This window comes from Mesocricetus auratus, unplaced genomic scaffold (assembly GCF_017639785.1).
Source record: "Mesocricetus auratus isolate SY011 unplaced genomic scaffold, BCM_Maur_2.0 Super-Scaffold_4256, whole genome shotgun sequence".
Classification (NCBI taxonomy): domain Eukaryota; kingdom Metazoa; phylum Chordata; class Mammalia; order Rodentia; family Cricetidae; genus Mesocricetus; species Mesocricetus auratus.
Window position 1 is genome coordinate 11,944,446 of NW_024429182.1, and position 25,204 is coordinate 11,969,649.

Here is a 25,204-nt window from a genome sequence, read left to right on the forward strand (position 1 = left end):
GTGTCTTACACAAGCTACATCAAGCTTTTGAAAGGATTTTGGACTAGGTGAATGATTTCTACCCCTTAAAATGTGATTTTGTTACAACTCCAAGTAGTATATCCTGTTTGAGAATCATACCCTCATTAGGGAATCTCACTCAACTATGAATAGTGGCATTTACAAGCCTTACTCTTAGGTAAACCTCTACAACAGTAAGTCACACTTTTGTCACAGAAGTACCTCACAGTGATGGTCCCTCACTGGTAAATGCTTGAGGAAGATCATTGTCCAAACCTAGGACAAGCTTAGCTTGTTTCACCCGCACTATACTCTCCTCACATACATAGCCTGCTGCCTTTGTCCCATTACTTATGGAGTTATTATAATATAAGGTATTCACTGGAGTTTGAAATCTTTATAAATTAGTAGGGAATAATTGACAGTATAAGTCAATATGGATACTAGAGTTACCATGTGTGTCCCTTGTAATCTTTACCATCCATCAGAAGAGTAGCTTGGTTTGTTTCCATCCTGGGAAATCTCTTTCCTCCATAGCAGGGGACACAGTGATTCTTACCTATAACATGTTGTCTTCCATTTCCTTCACCTGCTTCCTGAACCACTTGTCAGGCTTTCAAGGCTTCCAAGGACTTACAAGCACAGCATTTGGCCTTCTACCTTTATGTTTTTTCCATCTAAGAAAACTATATTATCCTAAATTTTGCCATATTGGCTTTTTGGTAACATAGATGGGCTTCAGTGTTGGCTCACACTCCTTTGTTTTCTTCTGTCTCTGAATGTTTCAGCATCTTATGGAGTCAATTTATATGCTGATCAAAATCACTTAGTGCTCCCTGAGCTTTTCCTCACTTATGAATATCATGTGCTGTCACAGGGCTCAGCAAAGTCACTGAAGTCCTAAACAAAGCCTAAGGTCTATGAAAGACAACATCTCGTTTAACTTTACACCAAACACAATCCTAATTACTTCAGTGAATTCAGTATCAACCACCACAACCTCTTGTCTTCCAGATTCTTAGTACTGACTCTCACTTCCCTAAGGTTTTCCCAACTTTAGAACTTTATGGGCATTTCCGTCAGTGACAACGGAGCATCCCATCCCTAGCGGATCATATGAATTGGTCCAGCCCAGGCTGATTTCCTTCCTATTTCCTGTACTGATACCTTACCAAGATCCTATTTTTGTACAGGATCATGGATTTCCCCTCTTCTATATTAAAAATGAGATCTAGAGTTATTTTCTGTCACTTTTACTTCTCTCCTTTCCTGCTGCTTAATATTTTCCCCATAGGTTTCAAGTTTTTGAATACTAGTAGAAGCAGTTTACCACAGGCCTAATTTCTACTCTCTTTTACATGTGGCCCAGTATACATAAGAAATGGCAAACGATGCCTTCTTCTCATCGTCTTCTTTTTTTAATTCCCTACTAAATCAGATGCTAAAGGGGAAGATAGCATGTATCTGTTTTTGTGCTATTATAATTACTCCCTTATATTGGTAAGCTATTTATGAGTATACAGCTGAGCCTCATGTTGCATGTCTTATCACACACTCACAATATAAGCCATGCAACAACCAACTTAGCCTGTCTATGGTGCCATTCCATATATGTTACTTTCAAAAACTGCAATATTTTCTCTAATCTTGGCATTTTAAGGTGCATCTCTATACCAGATGGTGGGTCTTACTCAACAAGAAGTCATTCTACTCCTCTAGTACATAAAAGAAGATAACTTTACTCTGATTCTCTCTGATTCTACATGCATAGATAGTTCCATGTTACTTGTAGTTCTTGCCACATACATACAAGAAACATGAAACTGCTGCTATATCAAAGGTTATCATCCAATACAATAATGGAAAGGTTAGAACTTCAAGTATAATGTTGAAAAGGTATGTAGAGAGCGGACATCCTTGTCTTGTTCCTGATTTTAGAGGAATTGCGTTGAGTTACTGTCCATTAAGTTTGATGTTGGCTGTTGGTTTACTGTATATAGCTTTTATTATGTTTAAGTATGTTCCTGTTATCCCAGATCTCTCCAAGACCTTTATCATGAAGGGGTGTTAGATTTTGTCAAAGGCTTTTTCAGCATCTAGTGAGATGATCATGTGATTTTTGTTTTTCAGCTTGTTTATATGGTGGATTATGTTGATGGATTTTCATATGTTGAATCATCCCTGCATCCCTGGGATGAAACCTACTTGATCGTGGTGGATAATTGTTTTGCTGTGTTCCTGGATCCAATTTGCTAGTATTTTATTGAGTATTTTTGCATCAATGTTCATGAGGGATATTGGTCTGAAGTTCTCTTTCTTAGTTGTATCTTTGTGTGGCTTGGGGATCAAGGTTATTGAAGCCTCATAGAAAGAGTTTGGCAAAGACCCTTCTGCTTCTATTGCATGGAATACTTTGAGAAGAATTGGTGTAAGCTGTTCTTTGAATTTCTGGTAGAATTCTGCACTGAGGCCATCTGGACCCGGGCTTTTTTTTTTTGGTTGGGAGACTTTTGATGACTGCTTCTATTTCCGTAGGGGTTATAGGTCTATTTAAATTGCTTATCTGTTCGTGATTTAATTTTGGCAAGTATAGCTATCCAGGAAGTCGTCCATTTCCTTTAAATTTTTGAATTTTGTGGAGTACAGGTTTTCAAAGTATGACCTGATGATTCTCTGAGTTTCCTCAGAGTCTGTTGTTATGTCCCCCTTTTCATTTCTGATTTTGTTAATTTGCCTATTCACTCTCTGCTGTTTGGTAAGTTTGGACAAAGGTTTGTCTATCTTGTTGATTTTCTCAAAGAACCAACTCTTCGTTGCATTGATTCTTTGTATTGTTTTCCTGGTTTCTACTTTATTGATTTCAGCCCTCAATTTGATTATTTCCTGGCATCTACTCCTCATGGGGGAGTTTGCTTTTTTGTGTTCTAGAGCTTTCAGCTGTGCTGTTAATTCTCTAGTATAACTATTCTCCAGTTTCTTCATGTGGGCACTTAGTGCTATGAACTTCCCCCGTAGCACTGCTTTCAAAGTTCACCTGGAGGCTGGCATGTAGAAGAATGCGGATAGATCCATGTTTATCACCATGCACAAAACTTAAGTCCAAATGGATCAAAGACCTCAACATAAATCCAGCCACACTGAACCTCTTAGAAGAGAAAGTGGGTGGTATCCTTGAATGAATTGGTACAGGAAACAGCTTCCTGAACATAACACCAGTAGCACAGACAGTGAGATCAACAATTAATAAATGGGACCTCTGATACTGAGAAGCTTGTGTAAGGCAAAGGACACAGTCAGAAAGACAAAAAGGCAGCCCACAGAATGGGAAAAAATATTCACTAACCCCACATCTGACAGAGGGTTGATCTCCAAAATTTACAAAGCACTCAAGAAGCAAGTGTCCAAAACACCAAAGGATCCAATTAAAAAGTGGGCTGCAGAACTAAATAGAGGATTTTCAATAGAGGAGTCTAAAATGGCTGGGAGGCACTTGAGAAAGTGCTCAACATCCTTAGCCATCTGGGAAATGAAAATCAAAACAACTCTGAGATACCATCTCACTCCTGTCAGAATGGCTAAAATCAAAAACACCAACGACAATTTATGCTGGAGAGGATGTGGTAAAAGGGAAACACTCCTCCATTGCTGGTGGGAGTGCCAACTTGTTCAGCCACTTTGGAAATCAGTATGGAGATTCCTCAGAAAAATGGGAATAAACCTACCACAAGACCCAGCAACTCCACTCTTAGGCATATATCCAAAAGATGCCCATTCATACAACAAGGATGTCTGTTCCACTATGTTCATAGCAGCATTATTTGTAATAGCCAGAACTTGGAAGCAACCTAGATGCCCCTCAACCGAAGAGTGGATAGAAAAAATGTGGTACATCTACAGAATGGAGTACTATTCAGCAGAAAAAAACAATGGTATCCTGAGATTTGCAGGCAAATTGATGACACTAGAAGAAACCATCCTGAGTGAGGTAACACAGTCACAAAAAGAGAAACATGGCATGTACTCTCTTATATATGGATTTTAGACATAGATCTGGGGAGTACCAGCCTACAACCCCATGGCCAGAAAATCTGGGAAGCAGAACCTTCATTCATCGACTGATGGAAGAAGAGGCAGACTCCCATGGCTAAGCTCTGAGCTGAACTCAAGAAAGCCAGTAACAGGGAGGGAGGACTGATGACCAAAGGGATTAAGACTGGGCTGGTTTAACCCCCAGAAACAGCTGACCTGACAAGGGTTAACTCTTGAATCCCAGGCTGATGCCTGGTAATCCAGCATGGGACTGATCAAGACCCCTTGAATATGCGTGTCAGTGAGGAGGCCTAGGTAATCTATTGAGCCTTGGTCAGTAGATCAGTATTCATCCGGAGTATACACATGTACTTTGGACTCCCGTCCAACAATGTGAGATGCTCTCTCACCCTGAACTCTTGGGCGAGGGTCTGGGCCCTGCCCTGGATGAAATGACAGACTGTGGACACCCCCATGGAGGGCCTCACCCTCCCTGGGGAAATGAGGGAATATTGGGGAGGTTTCGGGGAGGGCATGGGAGGAGGGGAGTGAAAGGGAGAAGGACCTGGAACTGACTCGTGAAGCAACCTTGTTTCTAATCTAAATTTAAACTTAAAAATAAATAAAATTAATTAATTAATTAAAAACATAATGGAAAGGTAGCTATTATCACAATTTTTCCTTGAATGCTCTACCTTCGCATAACTCAACTATAGCTGTATGTCTTACAATCTATTTCATAGCACATATTACTATTTCTCTCCATTACTGGGTAGGTTGGTGTGTCTGTTTGGAAATGATTTCTTTCTCAGTAGCTTTGCCTTAGGATGATTCCCTACTCAAAAAAAATCCACTCAAGAATAACTTGTAGAAACAATGAGTTTATTGGTGTTAATTACAAAGGTAACCTTGGGAGTGCAATCAAAATATCCCACATTTACCCCTTTTTGTCTAAATAAAAAGGGAATGATTTAACAATAATACAGGTAGACGGTGTACAATAAGAACAATTATCATGTAAGAAATATATTTACAATGTACAAGTGGAATCAAAGAATGGAACTTATGTGAAGCATTTATCTTATTATTCTTTTATCAATAAAAACTCAAGAGTCAAATATTGAGATTAAAAACCTCATTGATCAGAGAAGCAGCAGAAAAGCAACTAGTGTCATCCTCTCTCTCCTTCCTTAATTCAAAAGGTCCCACTAATCTTTTTAAACCCATTCCTACTACTCTCTGTGTCTCTCTGTGTATTCTGGGTCCTCTAAAACCTCTATAGCTAATTCTGGCCAGCTAATTTCTAGCTCCTCCCCCTGATTCAAGGTTAAGCTTTATTGTCAGTCTCAAGAGATTCATAGTATATTCAAAATATCCCACAACACTTATGGTATCGAAGCAAAAAGAATCACTTGGAAGGGAGAATACCATGAGATAAAAGTCAAGACAGACTTGTGACTTTGATACTTGGGGAAAACACTGATAACAACATAATATGAGCAGCATGAATATGGGTGAATGTAGTGGGAAAAGTCATAAGATATGTCAGAATGGCCAGTCAACCATTACTCTGAGGTGTAATGTTAGAATCCACATTCCCATGTAGGACAGTTGCCTGTGAGCAGTAGTTTTTCATTTGTTTATATTTCCTCATTTATATTACACAATGTCACTGACCCTTTATGGAACACAGATTCTCTTTTATCAGTGAAACAACATTATCCAAGTTACAGAAAATAATAAAGTACATGACATTTCACTTTGTGAAGCTGATACCTCTATGAATGACAGGGAATATTAACTAGAAAATGAAGGAAGCATGTAAAATTGATTGTGAATCTACTTGGGATTTCAATAGAAGGGGTGATGTTACTTTTTAGTTCCACCTTTGTGGGAAGTATGGAGATACATTTCTCAAAGTGGTAAAATAAATAACATTAAGGATACATCTTGAATGATTGAAAAATCAAAGTAAGTTGGCATTAAGTCTTAAATTTTCATGCCTTTATATAATAAAAATGCTGGAAAAACTTAGTTCGTATTATATTCCATCAAAATGAAATATGGCATTTTAATGAGAAATGTCAACTTCCTGGTTGATAAAAGGACAACAAAAATGATAAAACCAGTCAACATCACTAAAGCATACCCTATCCTACATCCAGTATTTCATTTTGATGTATTTGTCAAGCCCTTTGGTTTCTTTTTGGAAGAAAGCAGTATATGAGGAAAAAGCATTACTCAACATTTATTTATGGCTGTCACTGTTTTCAATATTTAACAGACAGAAAATGAAACTTTGTCTTTGTGTCTGCTGTTTTTAATAAATATTTTTATAAGAAAACTGCATTTTTTTCTTTTTGGATTCTAGATGCCTTTGTAAATAAGGATTAGTCAAACTGCGTTGATACTCGGAGAAAGGTTTTTTTGTTTGTTTGTTCTAGGCATAACTCTTTTATTTACAATTAAGTTAAGAAACCAAGACATTTTTCCTGTTCCCTGGCAGGAGAAGGTCCATAATGTAGGCAAACTGCGTATGCCTCCTAGATTTCCTTCAGTGTAGGGTGCAACTCACAAGGTCTGTGGTGATGTTAGAGCAGGCAGATGGGCATGATGGACTGTAGAGTGTAGTTTTCCTCTCCAATCACCTGGGCCCTGCTGCACTGTCTGAACCCCCAAATAACACACAGGACACTATATTAATTGTGAAGCTGTTGGCCGTTTGCTTGTTTCTTACTGACTAACTCAGTATTTAACCAATAATTGTTAATATAAGTATTTTTCTTACCAGAGAAAAGGGTCGGGACCTCTTACTCTGGTGGCCTACATGGTGTCTGCCTGTGTCTCTCTTCCTCAGAATCCTCCTTAACTCCTACTCCCACCTATCTTGCTTCCCTATTGACCAGAAGTTCTTTATTCAACATCCAATAAAATAAGCACATACACAGAAGGACTTCCCCCATCAATGGACAATAAGTTTTCTGGATTCTGGAGGGGAGTTCATCTGTAATGGACTATGCCAGACCTTAGTTCTAGAGCACCACAGAAAGGGATGGATATGAGAGAGAAGTAAAGCAACTTTCTTGTAATAGGTCACACAAGATCTTACGGCTGACGCCCCTTTATATAATCTGACCCCATTAAAGTTGTGGGAAGATTTATACTCTCTAATCTGCCTCTGGGGAAATTACATTTTTACCTGTGCAGCCAATGAGCTGATGCAAAACATAAAATAGTCAAACAAGGGTTCACTTCCTCCTAAGATTTATGAAACTTGCAAAAAATAAATAAATAAAACAGTCTCTCTCCACCCAACATCTCACACTTTCCTCTTATTTCAGTTCTCTAGCAAAAATCACAACTACTCTTGTAAAAAGGCCATAAGTGGCAGGTATGGGTAAATGAATAAAATTATCAGGATGACAATTTTCAGATTTTAAACAATAATCAAATTTAGCTGTATAACACACACACACACTTATTCCCTTCAGTATCCAGCAATAAGCACCAAAGATTTGAGTTATGAAATCACATACTGAGAGTGACAATGGTAAAACATATCTAACAGGAGAATTATAAATTGTTCTGAAACAATGGAGAAGGGGTTTTCACGCTGTGGCTATATGTGATAGATAACAAGACATAGGCTGAGTAATTATGAAATTACTTCCTATAAAATGACAAGGGAGAGATACATGATTTGTATAAAAATATTTCCAGATTTCCACTGCTTCTGGGGGAAGTATAATTATATAATTATACCCATTTGTGTTATTTCAATTTTCTGTTTGGTTTGCCCCATCTCTACCTGAAAAAGAACAACTATTGCTCGTGTTATTAATTTCTAGTCTCTAAAGTGGCTGATATTTGAAGCAGAGAGATCATTGAATTTAACACTTACCTTTGAAAGCTGAGCAATAGAACATTCACATTTCATAAATGGTTGGTGGATGCCCCAATCATTCAAGATAAATTTTCATGACAGATGTGAAGTCATCCATGAATACATAACAGACACACATATAATTTAGTCTTTATGAATTTACCATAGTAAACATCTACAATTTATCAAATACTGCATGCCCTTGGTACATTTCTTGTCTATGTTTTTTCTATTCCTTAATTAAAACACATTTAAAGTTTTAAATATGCCTTATTTGTTTGTATTGTATGTTTGTGTCTCTCTTGATGGGGGCAGTCTTCTATATATATATATGTTTCTCTTAGTTGTTGATGAATAAAACACTATTGGTTAATAGGTAAGCAAAATAGATGGGACTAGGAGACAAGGAGGATTCTGGGAAATGTAATAAGAGAGAAGTTGCCATGTGATCCCACGTGGAGAGGACACTAGAATCTGGCATTCTAGGTAAGATAAGATCATGTAGAAATACATATATTAGTAGTGATGGGATAATACATAAGACAGAGCTAGCCAATAAGAAACCCTAGTCACCAGCCAACAGTTTATAATGAATACAGTTTCTCATGTGCTATTTGGGGATTGAAGCAGGGATGGACCCAGGTGGCTGACCAAAAAGAATACACATAACACAATGGTGACTGGACTTGGGACATGAATTCCCACTTAAAAATCTAACAAAAACTTAAAAAGGGAATTTAGAATGTAAACTTTATTCTGAAATAACTAGATAGACAATGCAGCATTTTTATGAACGGAAGTGATGAGGGCAGATTTGTGTTCCTTAATATTCACTTTTCCTGTGATACAGACTATAGCATTTATTAGATAATGATGAATGGAAACAAGAACAATTCAATGATCATTTTAATCATCCAGCATATGAAAAATGGAGTTTCAACACTAGCAAGGGATTGGTATTAATGAGGTCCATAGAAAAGGCACTACATTTTAATATCAAAACATTCAATATTTAGAAACAGAATCTACTCTTTCCCTAACCATATTTAATCAAGAAGTTTCTTCTTTTCCTTTTTGAAAAGATAAAGATAACACTTTTTTAGATGGGAAAAGGGTAAGAAGGTACATTCAGTCTCAAACATACTAAATTTGAATTCCACCCTCGTATCTTCCCCAGGAGTCTCCAAATGGATGGAAGCCTAACACTGTCCAGGAATAAGACACCATATGGGCATAAAAGGACTTCAAGAAGAACTTAAGAGGAACAAGAATGCTAAATGACAAAATGGGGGAAGAAAAGCCAGAGTTGAGTTGTTAAAATGGATGTAATACAATGTAGCTCAAAAGGAGGTATGGGCCGAAATCAGACAAGCAACATAGGTCTAATTACGATTACATAGACAGGTAACAGAAAACATTAGGTCCTTCTATTCTATGTCATTATTACTGAAGTATTGTCATCATGTTTGACCCACAAAGAGTTCTTTCCTCTCATTTTTAATCTGCAACCCTGTTATGTTTGGTATCATTTAAAGAAGAACTGACATTCTCCAGTGAGCAAACAGCAAAGACCAGAGATTAGGCAGGCTTGCTGTTCTTTCCAGTTCCCAGCATGGTACTCTCATAATAAGCCAATTCTTGCTCTCATTTTCCATCTGAAAAATTCAATTCATTGTAAATTGAAACAAATAAAACCCTACATACTACAAATTGCATTTGAGGTGTTCGGTGATTTGCAGGCTGATGATATCAAGAGATTGTTTTATCAGCTTTGAAGGAAATATTCATCACCACTTTGGCAGCTTTGTCACTCAGGTTTGGAAACATCCTTTATATTTAACTGAGTAGAAAAGACAGAAGAATCAAACTCTTGAAATAAAGGTATAGAAGTCAAGACATCTGAGTTTCTTTACTTAGCCTTTCACATTAGAAATAATAATAATAAAAAAGCAGTGAGTAACCCAGACCTAAAAATGTCAGTGTCGAGGGCAGGCTATTATCTTCTGCCCTGTAAACATGTAGGTGATGATTTTATTTTCCCTGAGGAAGAATAGAGAAAATAGCAAGTCATGCTCGTGACAAAACTTGGTTCAATTGAAGCTGCTGCTTCAACAGTCTTGCCTCACTCAGTCTCAGCTAAGGAGGAGACTTATCTGAAGGTCCATCTCATCAATGGGAAGGTTTTACATCAAAGGAACTCGCGACTTCTTGTAGGGGCATCTCTTTTATGCTGATGCAAAGTGGGGTTTTGTGTAAGTCCACAGAACTGTTTTAAATATTATGAAAACTGGAAGCCATTTCTAAATTCTACAGCTGATGACCAGCATATGACTTCAACACAAGACACGAATTTTCCAACCTTGCCAAATCGTAGTTTAGGCAAATATGATGACAGCCACAGGTCATCTTCAGGGAAACAGGAATTTTACTTAGAGTTACATAAAGTATTTCTGTGAATTCTCTAAGAAAAGAAATTAGAACCAGTTCCTACACCAACTCACCCCCACAACAAACAAACAAACAAAGAACAACAAAAAAAGAAAAACCACTTGGCTCCCATCTACATACCTGCTGCTATTTACCCAGCATGTTTAAACAACTCACTTTGCCAGTCAGTTTCTGGCAGAGTAGCTCTAAGAAACCCAAAACATCTTGTCTTATTTAGATATCCACACCCCATATTCTTCCCTTAGCTGCCTAAACTTTCAAGTTGCTGAGTGTTGAGGCAGAAGAAGGTTTCTCAGGCTTTGCCTCCATAAATACAAATGGATGGTTAGCAGAACAGTGAAAGAACATGATGGAATCGTGTAAATCCATTTCCAACATTGCATATACTTAGGACAGTCAGGGAAGAATTCAAATCATTTTTTCTACTATTGTGCTATTACAGCTATTGTGGTTGTTGCTGAAGAACTGGACTGCAGAGAAGGAAAAGAAATATGTAGGATCACTGTGTAAGGGTGGATTTTATGAATTTCACTCTTTTCCCTTCTCCCTCAAAAGTTCATGTTCAGCACATCAAAATGACCAAGAGGCATGTTTTCTTTTTTTTTAATTTTCTTTTTTTATTATTTTTAAATTTAAACTAGAAACAAGGTTGCTTCACATGTCAATCTCAGGTCCCTCTCCCTTTCCCTCCCCTCATCCCATGCCCTCCCACCAATCCTCCCAATGTCCCCTCATTTCCCGAGGGAGGGTGAGGCCCTCCATTGGGGTGTCCATAGTCTGTCATTTCATCCAGGTAAGGGCCTAGACCCTCCCCCAAGAGTCCAGGGTGAGAGTGCATCTCTCATTGTGGCATGGGCACCCAAAGTCCATTTGTATTCCAGGGGTAAATACTGATCTACTACCCAAGGCCCCATAGATTGCCTAGGAAGAGGCATGTTTTCTAATTACATTTTGTTGGAAGATTTGAAAGCCACATGGAGGGGATTTTGATTATATTGCTCCTCCTATAGGAGAATTATGGAAATAAGCAGGTGGATGAATTCCTTGTCACCCTATTCCTGTGTAAGAAGAGTAGTGACAATAGCATCCTTATTGGCTGATAATGGGCAGGGAGTGCAAGGAAATAATAATTTAATATTTTAAACCATAGTAGTTCTGTGAATGCTCTTCCTATTTTTTTACTATGCTCTCATTACAGTGTAATCTATTCTACTGTGACTGAAATATGCCCAACGTATTAGAATATCCAGAGACATAATTCAAACTTCAAACTTCATACTTGTGGTCTATTTAATTGTCTTCTGGAGAAGAATGTGCTAAAATGCATGCCCTCTCATGTGTCCAGTCACCGGTGGTTGGGGAATAGAGCAGCAAAGATGCATACTTCACAAGTGATGTTCATGGATAGCTGGCAAGCTGCCTTCAGAAATCATGCATAACTTTTATTGACAACTAAACATCTACGGTTTAGATGTCGCCAAAAAAAAAAAGGAACCTTGTCAAATCCTGAGATCACAGGGAGAATTGCTCTATCACTCTTTAGTTTTGTATTTAGTTCTGCTGTGGTCTGAATCTGAAATGTGTCTCACAGGCTACTGTTTCGAATGTTGAATTTCTGGCTTGCAGAGCTCTTTGAGAGGATGTGGGCGGAGGCTTTAAGAGGTGCATAACAATGGGTCATTGAGGACAGCCCTTGAAGCCATACATTCTCTGATTCCAGAAATGGCTTCTTTTTCCTGGTCCTGCAGTGGATGTACCTGCTGCCTCCCACATCAGCCACCAGGACAGAAACCCACTATCATGCCTTTTCCATTGAGGTGTTCTGTGAGCTCTGAAACTGTGGGCCTAATTAAACATCCCCTGCATTAAGTTAATTTTGTCAGGTATTTTGCCATAGCAATGTGAAAAATAACTAACAAGCTGTAAAACTCATGGCCAACTGTCCTTCATATGCCAATTAATCTATCTGCTGGAATTTTCTTTAATTCTGTAGTAATATTTTTTGTAATCTAACAAATAAAGCTTGCCTGAAGATCTTAGTGCAAAGTTAGCTACAGCCATAGAGGCCAAGCAGTGGTGGCATACACCTTTACTCCTAGCCCTCAGGAGACAGAGGCAGAAGGATCTCTTTGAGTTCAAGGCCACCTTGGGCTACAAGAGAGTGAATCATTCTAAAAGAGAAACAGAATTCACACCCTTGATCCCAGTGCTAGGGAGGTGGAGACAGGAGTGCTATGGCTGGGCAGAAAGAGGAATATGAGGCAGGAAGAGACAGGAACTCATTGCAGTCCCAGTGAATCTGAGCAGTAGTGCAGTCAGAAGCAGTTTAATGTTTGGTGGATTGCCCCTTCTGTCTGAGTATTGATAGAGGTAAGGACTCTTTAGTGGCTGGCTGCTTTTCTTATCTGATCTTCAGCTTGAACCCCATTATCTATCTCTGGATTTTTACTATTTGTGCTACATACTTTAAATTTAATATTGAATTAAATTTAAACAAACAACAGCCAGAATATTTTCCTGAAATAATGAAACTACCTGCTCTTACGAAATTTGAAGATATTTTATGTGTTTCACATATCAAATATTTAGAGATTGATGGCTGAGTGATATTGCTGAAGTCTGGATGCCTTTCTGCTTTTCTGAGTATATGTTCTTCTAGGTAAAGTACAATGGTCGCTCAAAGTCACTTTGAGTTACCACAGACCCATTGAAGAAAAGGAAGGGACAGGGAAAGGAAGAATAAGGACTAGACTAGTAAAGGAACTTTACTCTTATTGATCAAGAATGTGAGTTGTGGATATTCTTTAAGCTAGAGAGAGTTAGGAGGAGCTTGGAAACTGTCAATTGGAATCTTATAATGGATTTAGATAAGTCAATGTTTTAGGGAGAGTATACTCTCTCCCAGAAATGATCTTAGCTTTTACTGAAAGAAATGAGAAAATAAGTGTAATGTTTACTATACCACAGGTTTCTGTTCAGTCTATGTTCTGACATGAGTGCACCTCATACATTGTATGTTGCCCAAATCTCAGCAAAGGTTAATATGTAAGAGTTTAGAAATGGGGTGCACTTTGGGGCAATAAAAATTGTTTATAGATTCTGTGCTGGGTGGTCATGACACTCTAAATATTTTTGTTTTTATAAATTAAGACTCTTTGAATGAAGGTCAAGAGCACTTGATTACATAGAATTTTTAGAAAACAGTAGGAATATACTCAATGGAAATGGGGCTCATTAATTCTGGTTCTTGCAAGTGCACTTGAATAGCAGCATATGCCAAGCTTGGAAGACAGTTATATTTGAGTTTACTTCAAGGATTTTGCCCTTGGGTTGTTGTTTGGCAGTTATTTGATCATGTGCATAGGTAACTTTACCTCAGTGAATTTCACTTTTATATATGCAAAATAAATCTGAAATCTATGGCTTCCAAATAATGTAAATTATAATAAGTAACCAATATTTATTATTACATTTACTCAGATTCTTCACTAAGTCAAAACACCCAGAACAAATGTTTCCCTTAGACAAAAAATGTTGGAAGGTTTCATTTTTCAGCAATAAATTTTGACACCATGTAATACCATGAATCTCATCTTTCTTCACCACTTGAAGCACTCTACATAACTAGCATATAAAGAAAATTCTGAAAAATCATTCTTATTTCTTTCAATTTCTCTGAGACTTAGCTATTGGGTTTCTAAGTGATTCCTTAAATTATTCTTTATGCCAAGGTATTATATAATTTATGCAGAATGCATTCTCCTGTCTTGTATTATTTAATTCTCCAATGTGTTTGGAGAAAGGATTTTATTTGAAAGCACTGACACACAATAAAGTGGCATTGTTCCAGTGTCTTGCATCTTTAATAAAGTTGCTCTCAAACAGCATTTCAGTAAATGAAACATATCCAAGAATGACAAATTTTCATATATCCAAGGTGTGCTCTGACCAACTCAGGGACATAAAGCCTAATGTTACAATAGAACCCAGAGGTTTTTGCTTTATTTGATTTTCTTTTCTTTCTCTATTTCTTTTCTTCTAAGGAAGATTATCTATTTCTGTAACAATAAATGAGCATTTAAAAATAAAGCTTCACACAATGGCAAATTAATGCACCATTAAATGTAGAGACATTTAGTAGCAACCTTCTACCTCTAGTTGTGTGTGTGTGTGAACACAATCATGAATACGTTACATCAAAGAAATAAAACAGGCTTTATCAACTTGGATTTTTTGCAACATCTTCAGGATTCTTACAGGAAACAGGTGCATGAAATTGAGAACAAGAAGAGGATGCTTGAAGAACTTATTTCAGTATGACTGAAATTTATGGGATGGTTTCAAATGCCTAGAAGCAATGATTTCAGGAAAAGCAAGTAGAATCACTGTTATCAGCATGGTGAAGTAGAAACAAAACAAAACAGATTTTAAAAAATACATGTCGCACCCCGCCCTGTTGATAAACATGTTGTAATGACATTGCTACAAATCAGCTTATCTCCTTCTCACTGTAGGGTGAATATCCGAGTACAAAGGGGAATGATTACTTTTCCGTTCATGGTTATGAAAAAATGCAAGACTTGTAGAGAAAGTTATTTTCTTCCCAGGTGAGTATCCTCATGATAAAATGCACAGACATCTCTTCTCTCGTACAATCCCTGGTGGGAAAACCCAGTATTAAATGCCAAAGAGTACTGGCCCTCACAGCTCCTCTCTTAGATATGAAAAGCTCTAATGTCCCAAGTTCAAACACCTTATACTGAAGCTGCCCATCTTTTGGAAGACGGACACATTCAGGAAGGTGTCTGGTAGCTCACAAGGCAAAGGATGTGTTACAATAATGCAGAAGCAGAGGATGGATGTGGCAAGGTCAAGAGCTTCTGTTCAGTATATTTGTGTTTTGACGGCAAAACATCATAAACGAGATGACCTGGGATCATTATGTAGAAGAATACAAAGTCCTTGTGCTCACAGATAAAATAGAGAATCAGAAATGTTGAACATGGATGCTTTTCTCTTCAACTTAAGAGGTTTGACCCTGTTTTTCCAAGAAGGATGGGAGTGGATAGGCTAGATGTTAGAGTATTTTCTTTCATTTTGCCAAATACAAATATACTAAATATTGTAACTGTAATTCTTGCTTGTTACCTTTTATATGTAATCTTACTATGTTAAAGTTAAAACCTTTCTTTTTAATTAGACAAAAAGGGGAGATCATAAGGATGTCATTCTGTATACAGCAAATATGTGCTGTTTTTAATTGGTTGAAGAATAAAACTGTTTCAGCCCATGGCCAGACAAAATATAGCTAGGTGGAAAATTCAAAGAAACATGAAGAGAGGAGAAAGGCAGAGTGGAAGAGATGTCATATAGCCAACAAAAGAGTAACATGCTGGAGCATTACCAGTAAGCCACAGCCTTGTGGCAATACACAGATTGATAGAAATAGGCTAATTTATAAGAGTGTGCTAGCTAGTAATATGTTTGAACCATTGGCCAAACAACTGTAATTGATAGTAGGCCTCAGCGTGTTATTTCATAAGCAGCTACAGGAACTGATGGGCAGAACAGAAAAAATTTCCAACTACATAAGCATATCAATGTAACCCACTCTTGTGGAAGAGTTTATGGGTACTTTGCAAAAGGCAGTACTCTGCAAATGAGTTTTGATGTAGTCATGCCCTAAACTTTATTGTTAAAATTTCTAGAGGAAAGATTTTTTCCAAAATTTCAGTGCATTTAAATATGCTAAAAATTAAACTGCCTGGGGTCAGATTCCAGAAGTTTGTGCCACCCAAGCCAATTAAGTTTTGCTGAACCGTGTTTCCTTCTTGCTTCTCACAGTTCATTTCTCTGCCAACAATAGAGTTTATGGGAACCCCCCCACTGTAATGGCTTCATTTATCAAAATTCTAGGATGAGTTGGTCATGTAGACTATAACAGCCTGATGAGGATTGTGTCCAGAGTTCATAGACTAACATTTTCACATATCCTCACTTAGCAGGAGAAGAATTGAGCTCTCTGGTGTCTCTTTATTAGGGCACTGTTCCCACATTCCCACCAAATATTTTCACAAAGGAGATTCTACTCCAACCTGGGAAGGAAGAGGCATAAACTTAGTTTATTTAGTTTCCAGTGAAGCTTATCTCTTTAAAGTGTTTGAGAAAACCTTGCCTTATTTATAGCAAGGAAAAGAAGATTGAATCTACTTTTCTATTCCCTTATGATGTTTGGTTTCTTCCTTTTCCTCTACTTCCAGGTTTCACAAGCACACATTTTTAGTCATATTACTTTATCCTGGACATTTGAAGAAAATGGAGATTCACATGCTACTATTTAAGACAAGGAAGAAAAAGATATAGTAGAAAAAAACCTTGGGAATCCTGGCTGTATGCTTATATTAGTTATAAACTGCTTGGTCTATGGCTCAGGCTTCTTATTGGCTAGCTTTCTCTTAATTATTAACCCATTTCTATTAATCTATGTATCTCCACTTGGTCTTCACTTACTGGTAATGCCCAGACCTCTTGCTTTATCAGCAGCAACTTGGTATCTCTCTGACACCACCTACTATCTTTCTCTCTCCTGTCTGGCTGAATCTAGCCTATCCATTGGCCAAAACAGCTTTATTCACCAACCAGAGCATAAACATACAGAAGCACATCCTCCATCACCTTTCTTCCTTATCCTCTTTCTATAAATGTTTGGTGAGATGATACAAACCATGTGACTACGTTGGCTGCCATAGCTTATACTTGCAGTGATAAAAGTGTCCCACAATATTGGAAAATGTAAAAGAAATCAATAATTTTATCAATAAACATCACTTACAAAAATTCATTCAAGAACAGGTAAGCATTATCTGGAAACTAAAGGATAACGAAGCTACTAGTAGTTGGGGAGGATTCTGGGAAACACAGTAAAGAGTACAGGGTAGCCATGTGATCCCAGGAAGGGAGGACACATAAAGTTGGTAAGATAAGTCCTTGTAAAAGTTTATAGATTAATAGCTATGGGTTAATACTTAAGACAATGTTAGTCAATAGAAGCCCTGGACATTGGCCAACAGTATTATAACTAATAGAGTCTGTGTTATTCGGGGTTGATGTGACATTGATACCAGGCTGGCAGGAAGAGTTATTGTAACATTATGGCTCCCTCAACGTGCAGCAAGAATTTCCAAGCATGTTGTTAAAATAAAATTCAGAGTTTCTGTATTACATCAAGAAGCCAATTGATGTAAGACAGAAGAAAAAAACTAGGGACTGTCATTTGTGTAAATGCAGTATTTCTCTCTCATATTTATTATCTTCCTTATTGTTGCCTTTCCTGGTATGCATACCTAGAAAGTTGAAGTTTCTGTGTTGATAGTAATGTTTAAGTCCTCCACAGAGAACAAAGAATTTCCTAATGGCAATCATCGAACTCTCTGGAAAGTAAATGGGACCCCACTTCATCTATTCCATTTGATCCAACTTGATGCCTTTGAAGTGGCATTTGCCATCCTAAAACTGGTTTAGGACTATATTGCTCAGGACAACTCCAGAGTAGCTAGCTGAAACTGTGCACCTTCTTATTACACTGTGACCAGAGATTCAGATAAGAACTTCAGTCAAAAATTTCCTGCCAAATGGAGACTAGGTACCAATATTACAGGTAGTCCACTTGAGACTTTTGCTGCTCTAAAAATTTTCTTCCCACATGATCCCATGAGATTATTGTCGTCTCATTTCAGCAGGAAGTAATTCTAAGAATACAACACCTCCTTTCCCTATTGTTGACATTAAGGGATAATTTACACCTGTTTAGGGTTGGTTTTCAGTTGTTTGGGGTTGGGTTTGGAAGGGGGTGTGCAAATTCAGGTATCTCTTTTAGATAACTTTATGACATGGATGGGAATGATGTGGTTAGGATGGGATATAGATAGATTTTTTTCTTATGATTTACCTCAATAATTATTAGCTATAGACAAATTACATTGCTGTAGACTCTTGTACTTTGTAACTTATATACAATTAAGTTGTATTCCTTTCTTGGATAATTTGTATATTGTATATTGTCATACTTTGTAAGGTCTTCTTTACACTTACAATATTTGATGCACAAATACCCTTATCATATTTTATATATATATGCTTTTACATGTGTTTAAGATATCTTGTATATTGACACAATTTAGTATATCTCTATCATGTTGCACTATACAATTCTACTTCTGATTAAGACACTTCAAATCTACCTCTGTTTTAAAGATTCACACACACACATACATACATATATACATATATATGAATATAGTTATATTGCTGTAATCTTGGTCCTTTCTAAATTATTTTGAGAAGTTTAAGCCACTGTACATCTAGGTTCCTGAGAATTACAGTTATTTTCACTCACATTCTTATACCTATGAGATTAGTCAGACATAGATTTTGGTCTTCAAACACTTCATAGACCTGTAGAAAATGGTATTTAAATGTTTTAATGTTAGTACTCAGTTGACATGAGATGCATTTGCTCCTGAGAGCACCAAGCTATTGCCGAGAAAAATGTTGGGTACTGATGTCAATCCCTTTGGAGTCCATTCTCTCCTGGGCTTATGGCCTCTTGGGCAAAGAACTGCTCCCACTTTGACCTCTGACTTTGGACATGCTGTCCTACTGTGCTTGAAGGAAATAATTTAGAAGACTGCTGAACCTTGCCAAGTCGGGGTAAGACAGTCTCTCTACCTCTCTGCTTTTCTGTTTGTCAGTCTGATACTCTAGGCCTTAGCAAAAGCTCCTTCCCCCTACACTGCTGTGAGACTTTGGGCAACTGTCCAGATAGCCTACTGTTTCTTTCTTTGCTGCACCTTTGAAGTTGCTCACCTTTGCTTCCTGCCTACCCTAGTATTGTTATCCTTCTTCTCAGGTCTTTGATGAGGTTAAAGATTAGACTGTTAAAATTATGGTTCTCTCTCCCTAGACAGAAATATTAGGTACTAGACTTAAACTTTCCAGCTTAGTACACCTCCCTAGTAATCTCTGTTATGCCTTTACCCTAGGACTAGATATGTAGTTCTTGTCATTTCCTCTTGCTGTTTACTGGCTTTAGATCTTGAAGGAGTATGTTTGTACATTTCCTTTTCCTAGGGCCTACTTGAATTTCGCTATCATTTTTTATAGTTTTGTATAAAGTTTCAATCTTTTAGTTAGACTAAAAGGGGAGAGACCTTATTAGACACCTTATTAGGACCTAATGGGCATGGTCACAAGTACAGACTTGGGGTGTAGGATAAAGACCTGGAGAGAGGCATGTCTCATCCTCTTGGGGTTCCGGACGGGTCTGGGGGAGCAGCAGAAACTGTCGGAGCACTGACTCTGGATTATCAGTTTCTCGTGTGTTTCTCTCATCAATAAAATTAACTTACTTCATCCTAATCCCCTGCAACCCCTTTGGAGGTGAAACAATCTTTGCATCAGAATCACATATCAGATATCCTGCATATCAGATGTTTACAATCTGGACATAACAATAGAAAAAGTATAGTTATGAATTAGCATCAAAAATAATTTTGTGATTGGGGATCACCCCAACATGAGAAACAGTATTAAAGAGTTACAGAATTAGTAAGGTTAAGAACCACTGAGCTATACATTACATCACCAATCATGAACATTTATGCACCACTTTGCTCTCTAAGAAAATAGACACTGGAACAGTCAAAACCAGAGAAATTTTCAGAGGGGAAATATATTCTTGTCCATTGTGATCTTGATATGAAGGATAAAATTATATAAAGGTAAATCCTTTTAATATAGATTTTATACAAAGGATTTGGTAATAAAGTATGTAAGCATTGGGTTTTATTACCAGAGAAAATATTGGCCTTTCTTGACCTCCAAACATACCCAAAATTTGGTTTTATAGTTAGAATCTTATTAAGGTATAATTTCATTTGAAAATTCCAAATACTTATTAATGGCAACATTTTGAGGGTTATTTTTAAAGCTACCCAGGACTAATTAGAACAGAAATCTAATTTATTGCTGATTCATTTTTATCATTATTGATTTCATGATCATATCAGTGGCACAGCAGCAAAAGGGAAGAATACTCTGTCTTAAAGGTTTCATTAGGCATTATGTACATGTAGATAGTAGTTTAAATCATATAATATTTACAATATAAAATTTACAATAATTATGCATATGTGACCCCTCCAAAAACTATGTACTAGTTTTTTTTGGTTATTTTTAAAATTAGCTCTATCATATTACTGCATATTTGTTCTCCAGATATACATTTAAGTTCTTATTATTGACATAATTTATTCCATTATCAATGCCTCAGGCTAGGCATTTTTACAAGTTTTTGTTTTTAAATTTTGACATTGGATTTCAGTTTTAAAAACCAACTCTTTCTTTAATACAGGCCACTTAAAAACTCCACAGACATAAGTATAAATAAAATTGAAATTCTCAGAATGATGACTAAAATCAGTTTTCATGGCCTTAAATATTTAGCCAAAAACATTCCTAATTTTTCCATGTGTTTATGTATATGCATTTCAAATGTCTATATCTGCGAATGCATACTCATATTGACATAGGTACAGATTTTTAAAAATATTTTTATTAATTCTTTGAAAATTCTTTTCTTTTTTCTCAATATATTCTTTATTTAAATTATAATCATGCTTACTTCACATGTTGGGCTGAAGAGATAGATGGCTCAGCCGTTAAAGGCTAGGCTCACAACCAAAAATATAATTCTTTGAAATTTCATTCAGTGCATTCAGATCATTCTCACCCTCTCCCTCAACTCCTTCCTGATCAAATTCTTTCCTTACCTGTCAAACCTTTAGGCTTCTTTTTATTTTAACTGTTTATTCTAATATGTGTTGTCTCTAGACTCTTGAATGTGGGTCAGTCTACCAGGAGTCACACCTTTAATAAAATCTGACTCCCCTTCCAGCAACAGATACCAGCTGAAAATAGCTGCAAATGTCCACCTCTCTATGCATTCTGGTTTTGGTATTGTGTATGTTACCACAGCTGTCATCAGGCCACATTTTCAACTGGCCTGTTGTTAAATACTGCTTCACTGCAGGCACCTACGGCCTTTACCTCTTCCAATGTCTCTAACCCCACTTTCATAAAGATCCCTAAGCTATGGGGAAAGGAGTGATACAGGTATCCTATGTATGGTTGAATATTCAACAGTCTCTTACTGAACCTTTAACTAATTGTAGGTCTCTATTAATCATCTACGGAGATAGGAACTTGTACAGAGATAAGGACATCTCTGTTGAGGGTTGAGAGATGCATTAATCTATTTTTACAGTGACAAACTATTAGGAGTGACTTTAATACTATGTCTGTTTGGCATAATAATAACAGTTGTAATGGGAGGCTTTTTCCTTGAGAGAAGCCTTCCCGCCAGCCTGGTTCTAGAACCGCATGAGTCCCAAATAAACACACAGGAGGCTATATTAATTATGAAGCTGTTGGCCTTGCTTGTTTCTTACTGGCTAGCTCTGTCTTAAGTAATTACCCCATAATTGTTAATCTAAGTATGTCTCTTACCGGAGAAGTTTCCGGGCTTCCTACCCCATGGCGTTACATCTCGACTCTCCTGTGTTTCTCCTTTCCAGAGTCCTCCTGGACTCCTAGTCCCACCTATCTAGATTCCTATTGGCCAACAGTGCTTTATTGACATACAACTTCCCTAACAAACAGTGGGTTCTTCTCTAGAGTCTGTGGCATATTGATAGTTCCAAGAATGGGTTCCATCTCACTGAATGGGTCTTGAATCCAATCATAAAGTACTTGGTTACTCTCACAATTTTCATTCAAATATTGCCATACTGGGTATAACTTGCCAGGGCATTTTCTAAATGTTAGGTCACAGGGTTCACAGTTGTAAGATTGGTGATTACTATTCTCCTCTACTTTGTACTGCATCTCTCAGTTCTATAAAACTTGATTTCTCCATGATTCTTTAATATTGGTGCTTTTAGCAATAGTGGCTTACTACAATATCTACAGTGTAACCAAGAACAATCACAATGATATGTATTATCTTGGGATTTGTGGGATGTCACTGGCCAACAACCCCCAAAAATGTTCCTGACACATTTTTCGTGTGTGTGTCTATGTGTCTGTGTGTGTATGTGTATGTGTTTAAATGTATGTATGGACACCATGCACATGCAAGAGCCCTAAGACATCAGATGTCATTGAATACCATAATACCATAGAACGCAGTTTTGGTGTTTATGAACCAAAGATATACTCCAAACCTTGGTCTTCTGTAGTAGCATCAATAACTCAAGTGTTGAGCCATATCTCCAATCTCCCACACTGCTTTTTATGTGTTTGACAGCCTCTAGTGTCTAGTAGAAGAAACATTTTTTGATACAGGGTAGTTCTATTTAAACTACTTTTAATATAACTATATATTTTAGGTATCTTCTACAATAGTAAGCTTCCATATGTATTTTTCAAAATGTCTTTAGTTTTATTTATCCTTCCCTGTACACCCTCTCAACTTGTCCTGGATATTTAGAAAATGCAGAATTGTGTTTCTACCTATTGTTTTCTGTATATATTATTTTTATTAACTTAATATTATTGAATTATTTTTATTTCAGTTATAAAAGCAATACATATTATATGACTTAAAATAATATAAATGTTTTTTCTTGTTTACAGGGGTTAGAAGTTTAAAATGAGTCTTATATATTAATATCGGGGTACCAGTAAGCAGCACTCCCTCCATGGGCTGTTTCCTTACCATTTCCCCCTTTTATGAAATAGTTACATTCTTGTTATCTTTTACTCCAGTTCCAAAACAGCTGTAAAATCTTTCAAGTTCTCACTGGGATTAGTCATGCACATCAGTAATCCTGGCACATGGGACATGGAAAGAGAAGGATTCAAAGTTTGGTCTAGTTGGCATTCTGTGTCAATACATACATGTTACAACATTTACATACAAATGCATACACATGTGTAATATATTATAATAAGTATAATATGCTATCTGATCACTCTTTCCCATTTCCATCTTCCACCATCATAATTTATATCATCTCTTCAGATTACTCTTTGTCACATAAAGTAGCATACTGACAGTTTTAGGGGAAAATGTGCACATCCTATGGAGGGGGTACATTCTTATCTAAGCTATAATAAAACAGATTCTATGCATTATATAGCAAATTAAACACACATATTTGTGCCTACTATATATTAATGGACAACAGAAAGGACAGTTAAGTTTTAAATAAAAGGAATAATCCCTAAACAATTGTTAGAATTAGAGAGTTCACAACAGCAATTGAGAAGTTTAGAGTTCTAAGTAGATGAAAGAAGACAGAAGACTACAAACTTATTTAGTAGAAATGAGGACGTTGAAATGTAAGTGCCTGGAGTGGAATGATGCCAACATAACTGAAGCTTAATCATGTTTGTATACAGAAAGGTCTTAGATAAAACAGCATTTGGAAATACTTAAAATGTATTTAATAGTGTGCTAGAAACAAGAAGAGTCCTTGATATTTTATAAAACCAGCTACAAAATTATTAAAGATAGCCTCTTCAATTTTGTTAGTCAAACTTAACTCCTTTATGTGCTAGTTAAGATTCCTTGAAGGAAAGTAACTGCAAAGTATTTGGAAACCAGATGTTGGAGGGCACAATGATATGGTTTTCTGACAGAGTTATACTGTCACTCTACATACAGACCACTGTGACCTCTATCCCTCTGATTCAACTCACAAAGCACTGGGCCTAGTGCATGTGCTACTTTACAGAGAAAGGTAAAGTGATTATTACTCTAAATGAGTTGGGGATATAGATAAAAGGTATCCTAACATATGTTAAGACACAGGGTTCGACCTCTCACTGGGAGCTTTAAGTGGCCTGCTCTATTCTAAGATTATAGGCTTGTGGCAAGCTTTCAATAAAAAATTATAGAAAAATTAATTGCAGAAAAGTAGTCAAAGAATAGAAGACAATCCCAAAAATAAGGTAATATAAGGGTGCAAACTCTCTATCCTATAAAATGAGAAAAAGAGTAATAATGCCATCAAAGCCATGAACAGAATAGGAAAAAAATTAATGAGCTGGAAGATATACTAGAAGGCAGTGGATTTACTGAGAGAGGAAAAATGAGGGTGTGGATATGCTGGTAGAGTTGGATACAACTACCATAGTGCAAATTCTCCTTAGGACAAATCCTTCCTGTCACTTTGGCTGTCTTTAGCTGTAGGTATCGTTCTGCTTATGGCTGTATGGTTACAAGATTTTGTTCCCTTCTTCACTCATTGGTAATTCCTTTTTTTTTCAATTGCATTTCTCTCCCTTACGTGTCTCTTATAATAATATGTGGCACTGACTTTAGAATTGATCTGAGAAATGCATGACAATACTATTGCCAATTACTGGATTTAATCACATCTTCAAGACTCTTTTTACCAGTAAGGTTATAGCTTTGCAAACACATGATGTGGGCATATCTGTTTGGAGACTCAGTAGCAGCATTCAACCCATCATACAGAGAAAAGAAATAAAAAGTGTTACATGAATGCTAGTAGACAACTTTAAAAGGCATAAGGTTTACCTTAATAAATTCTAGGAAAGTAGAAGTTAGAATGAAAGAAATATCTAATTATTATGTGAAAATATTCGACATGAAAAGCATGAGTTGTCAAGGAAGAGGAAGCTTGCTTAAGTTTTAGCTACAACATTTAAAGACTATTGAAGTCTGTATTCCCATTCTTGTATTAAGGAAGCAACCTGAACAAATTGATATTTAATGAACCTTTTTAGTTATATCAGTTTAAAAGGTAAACATTGAAA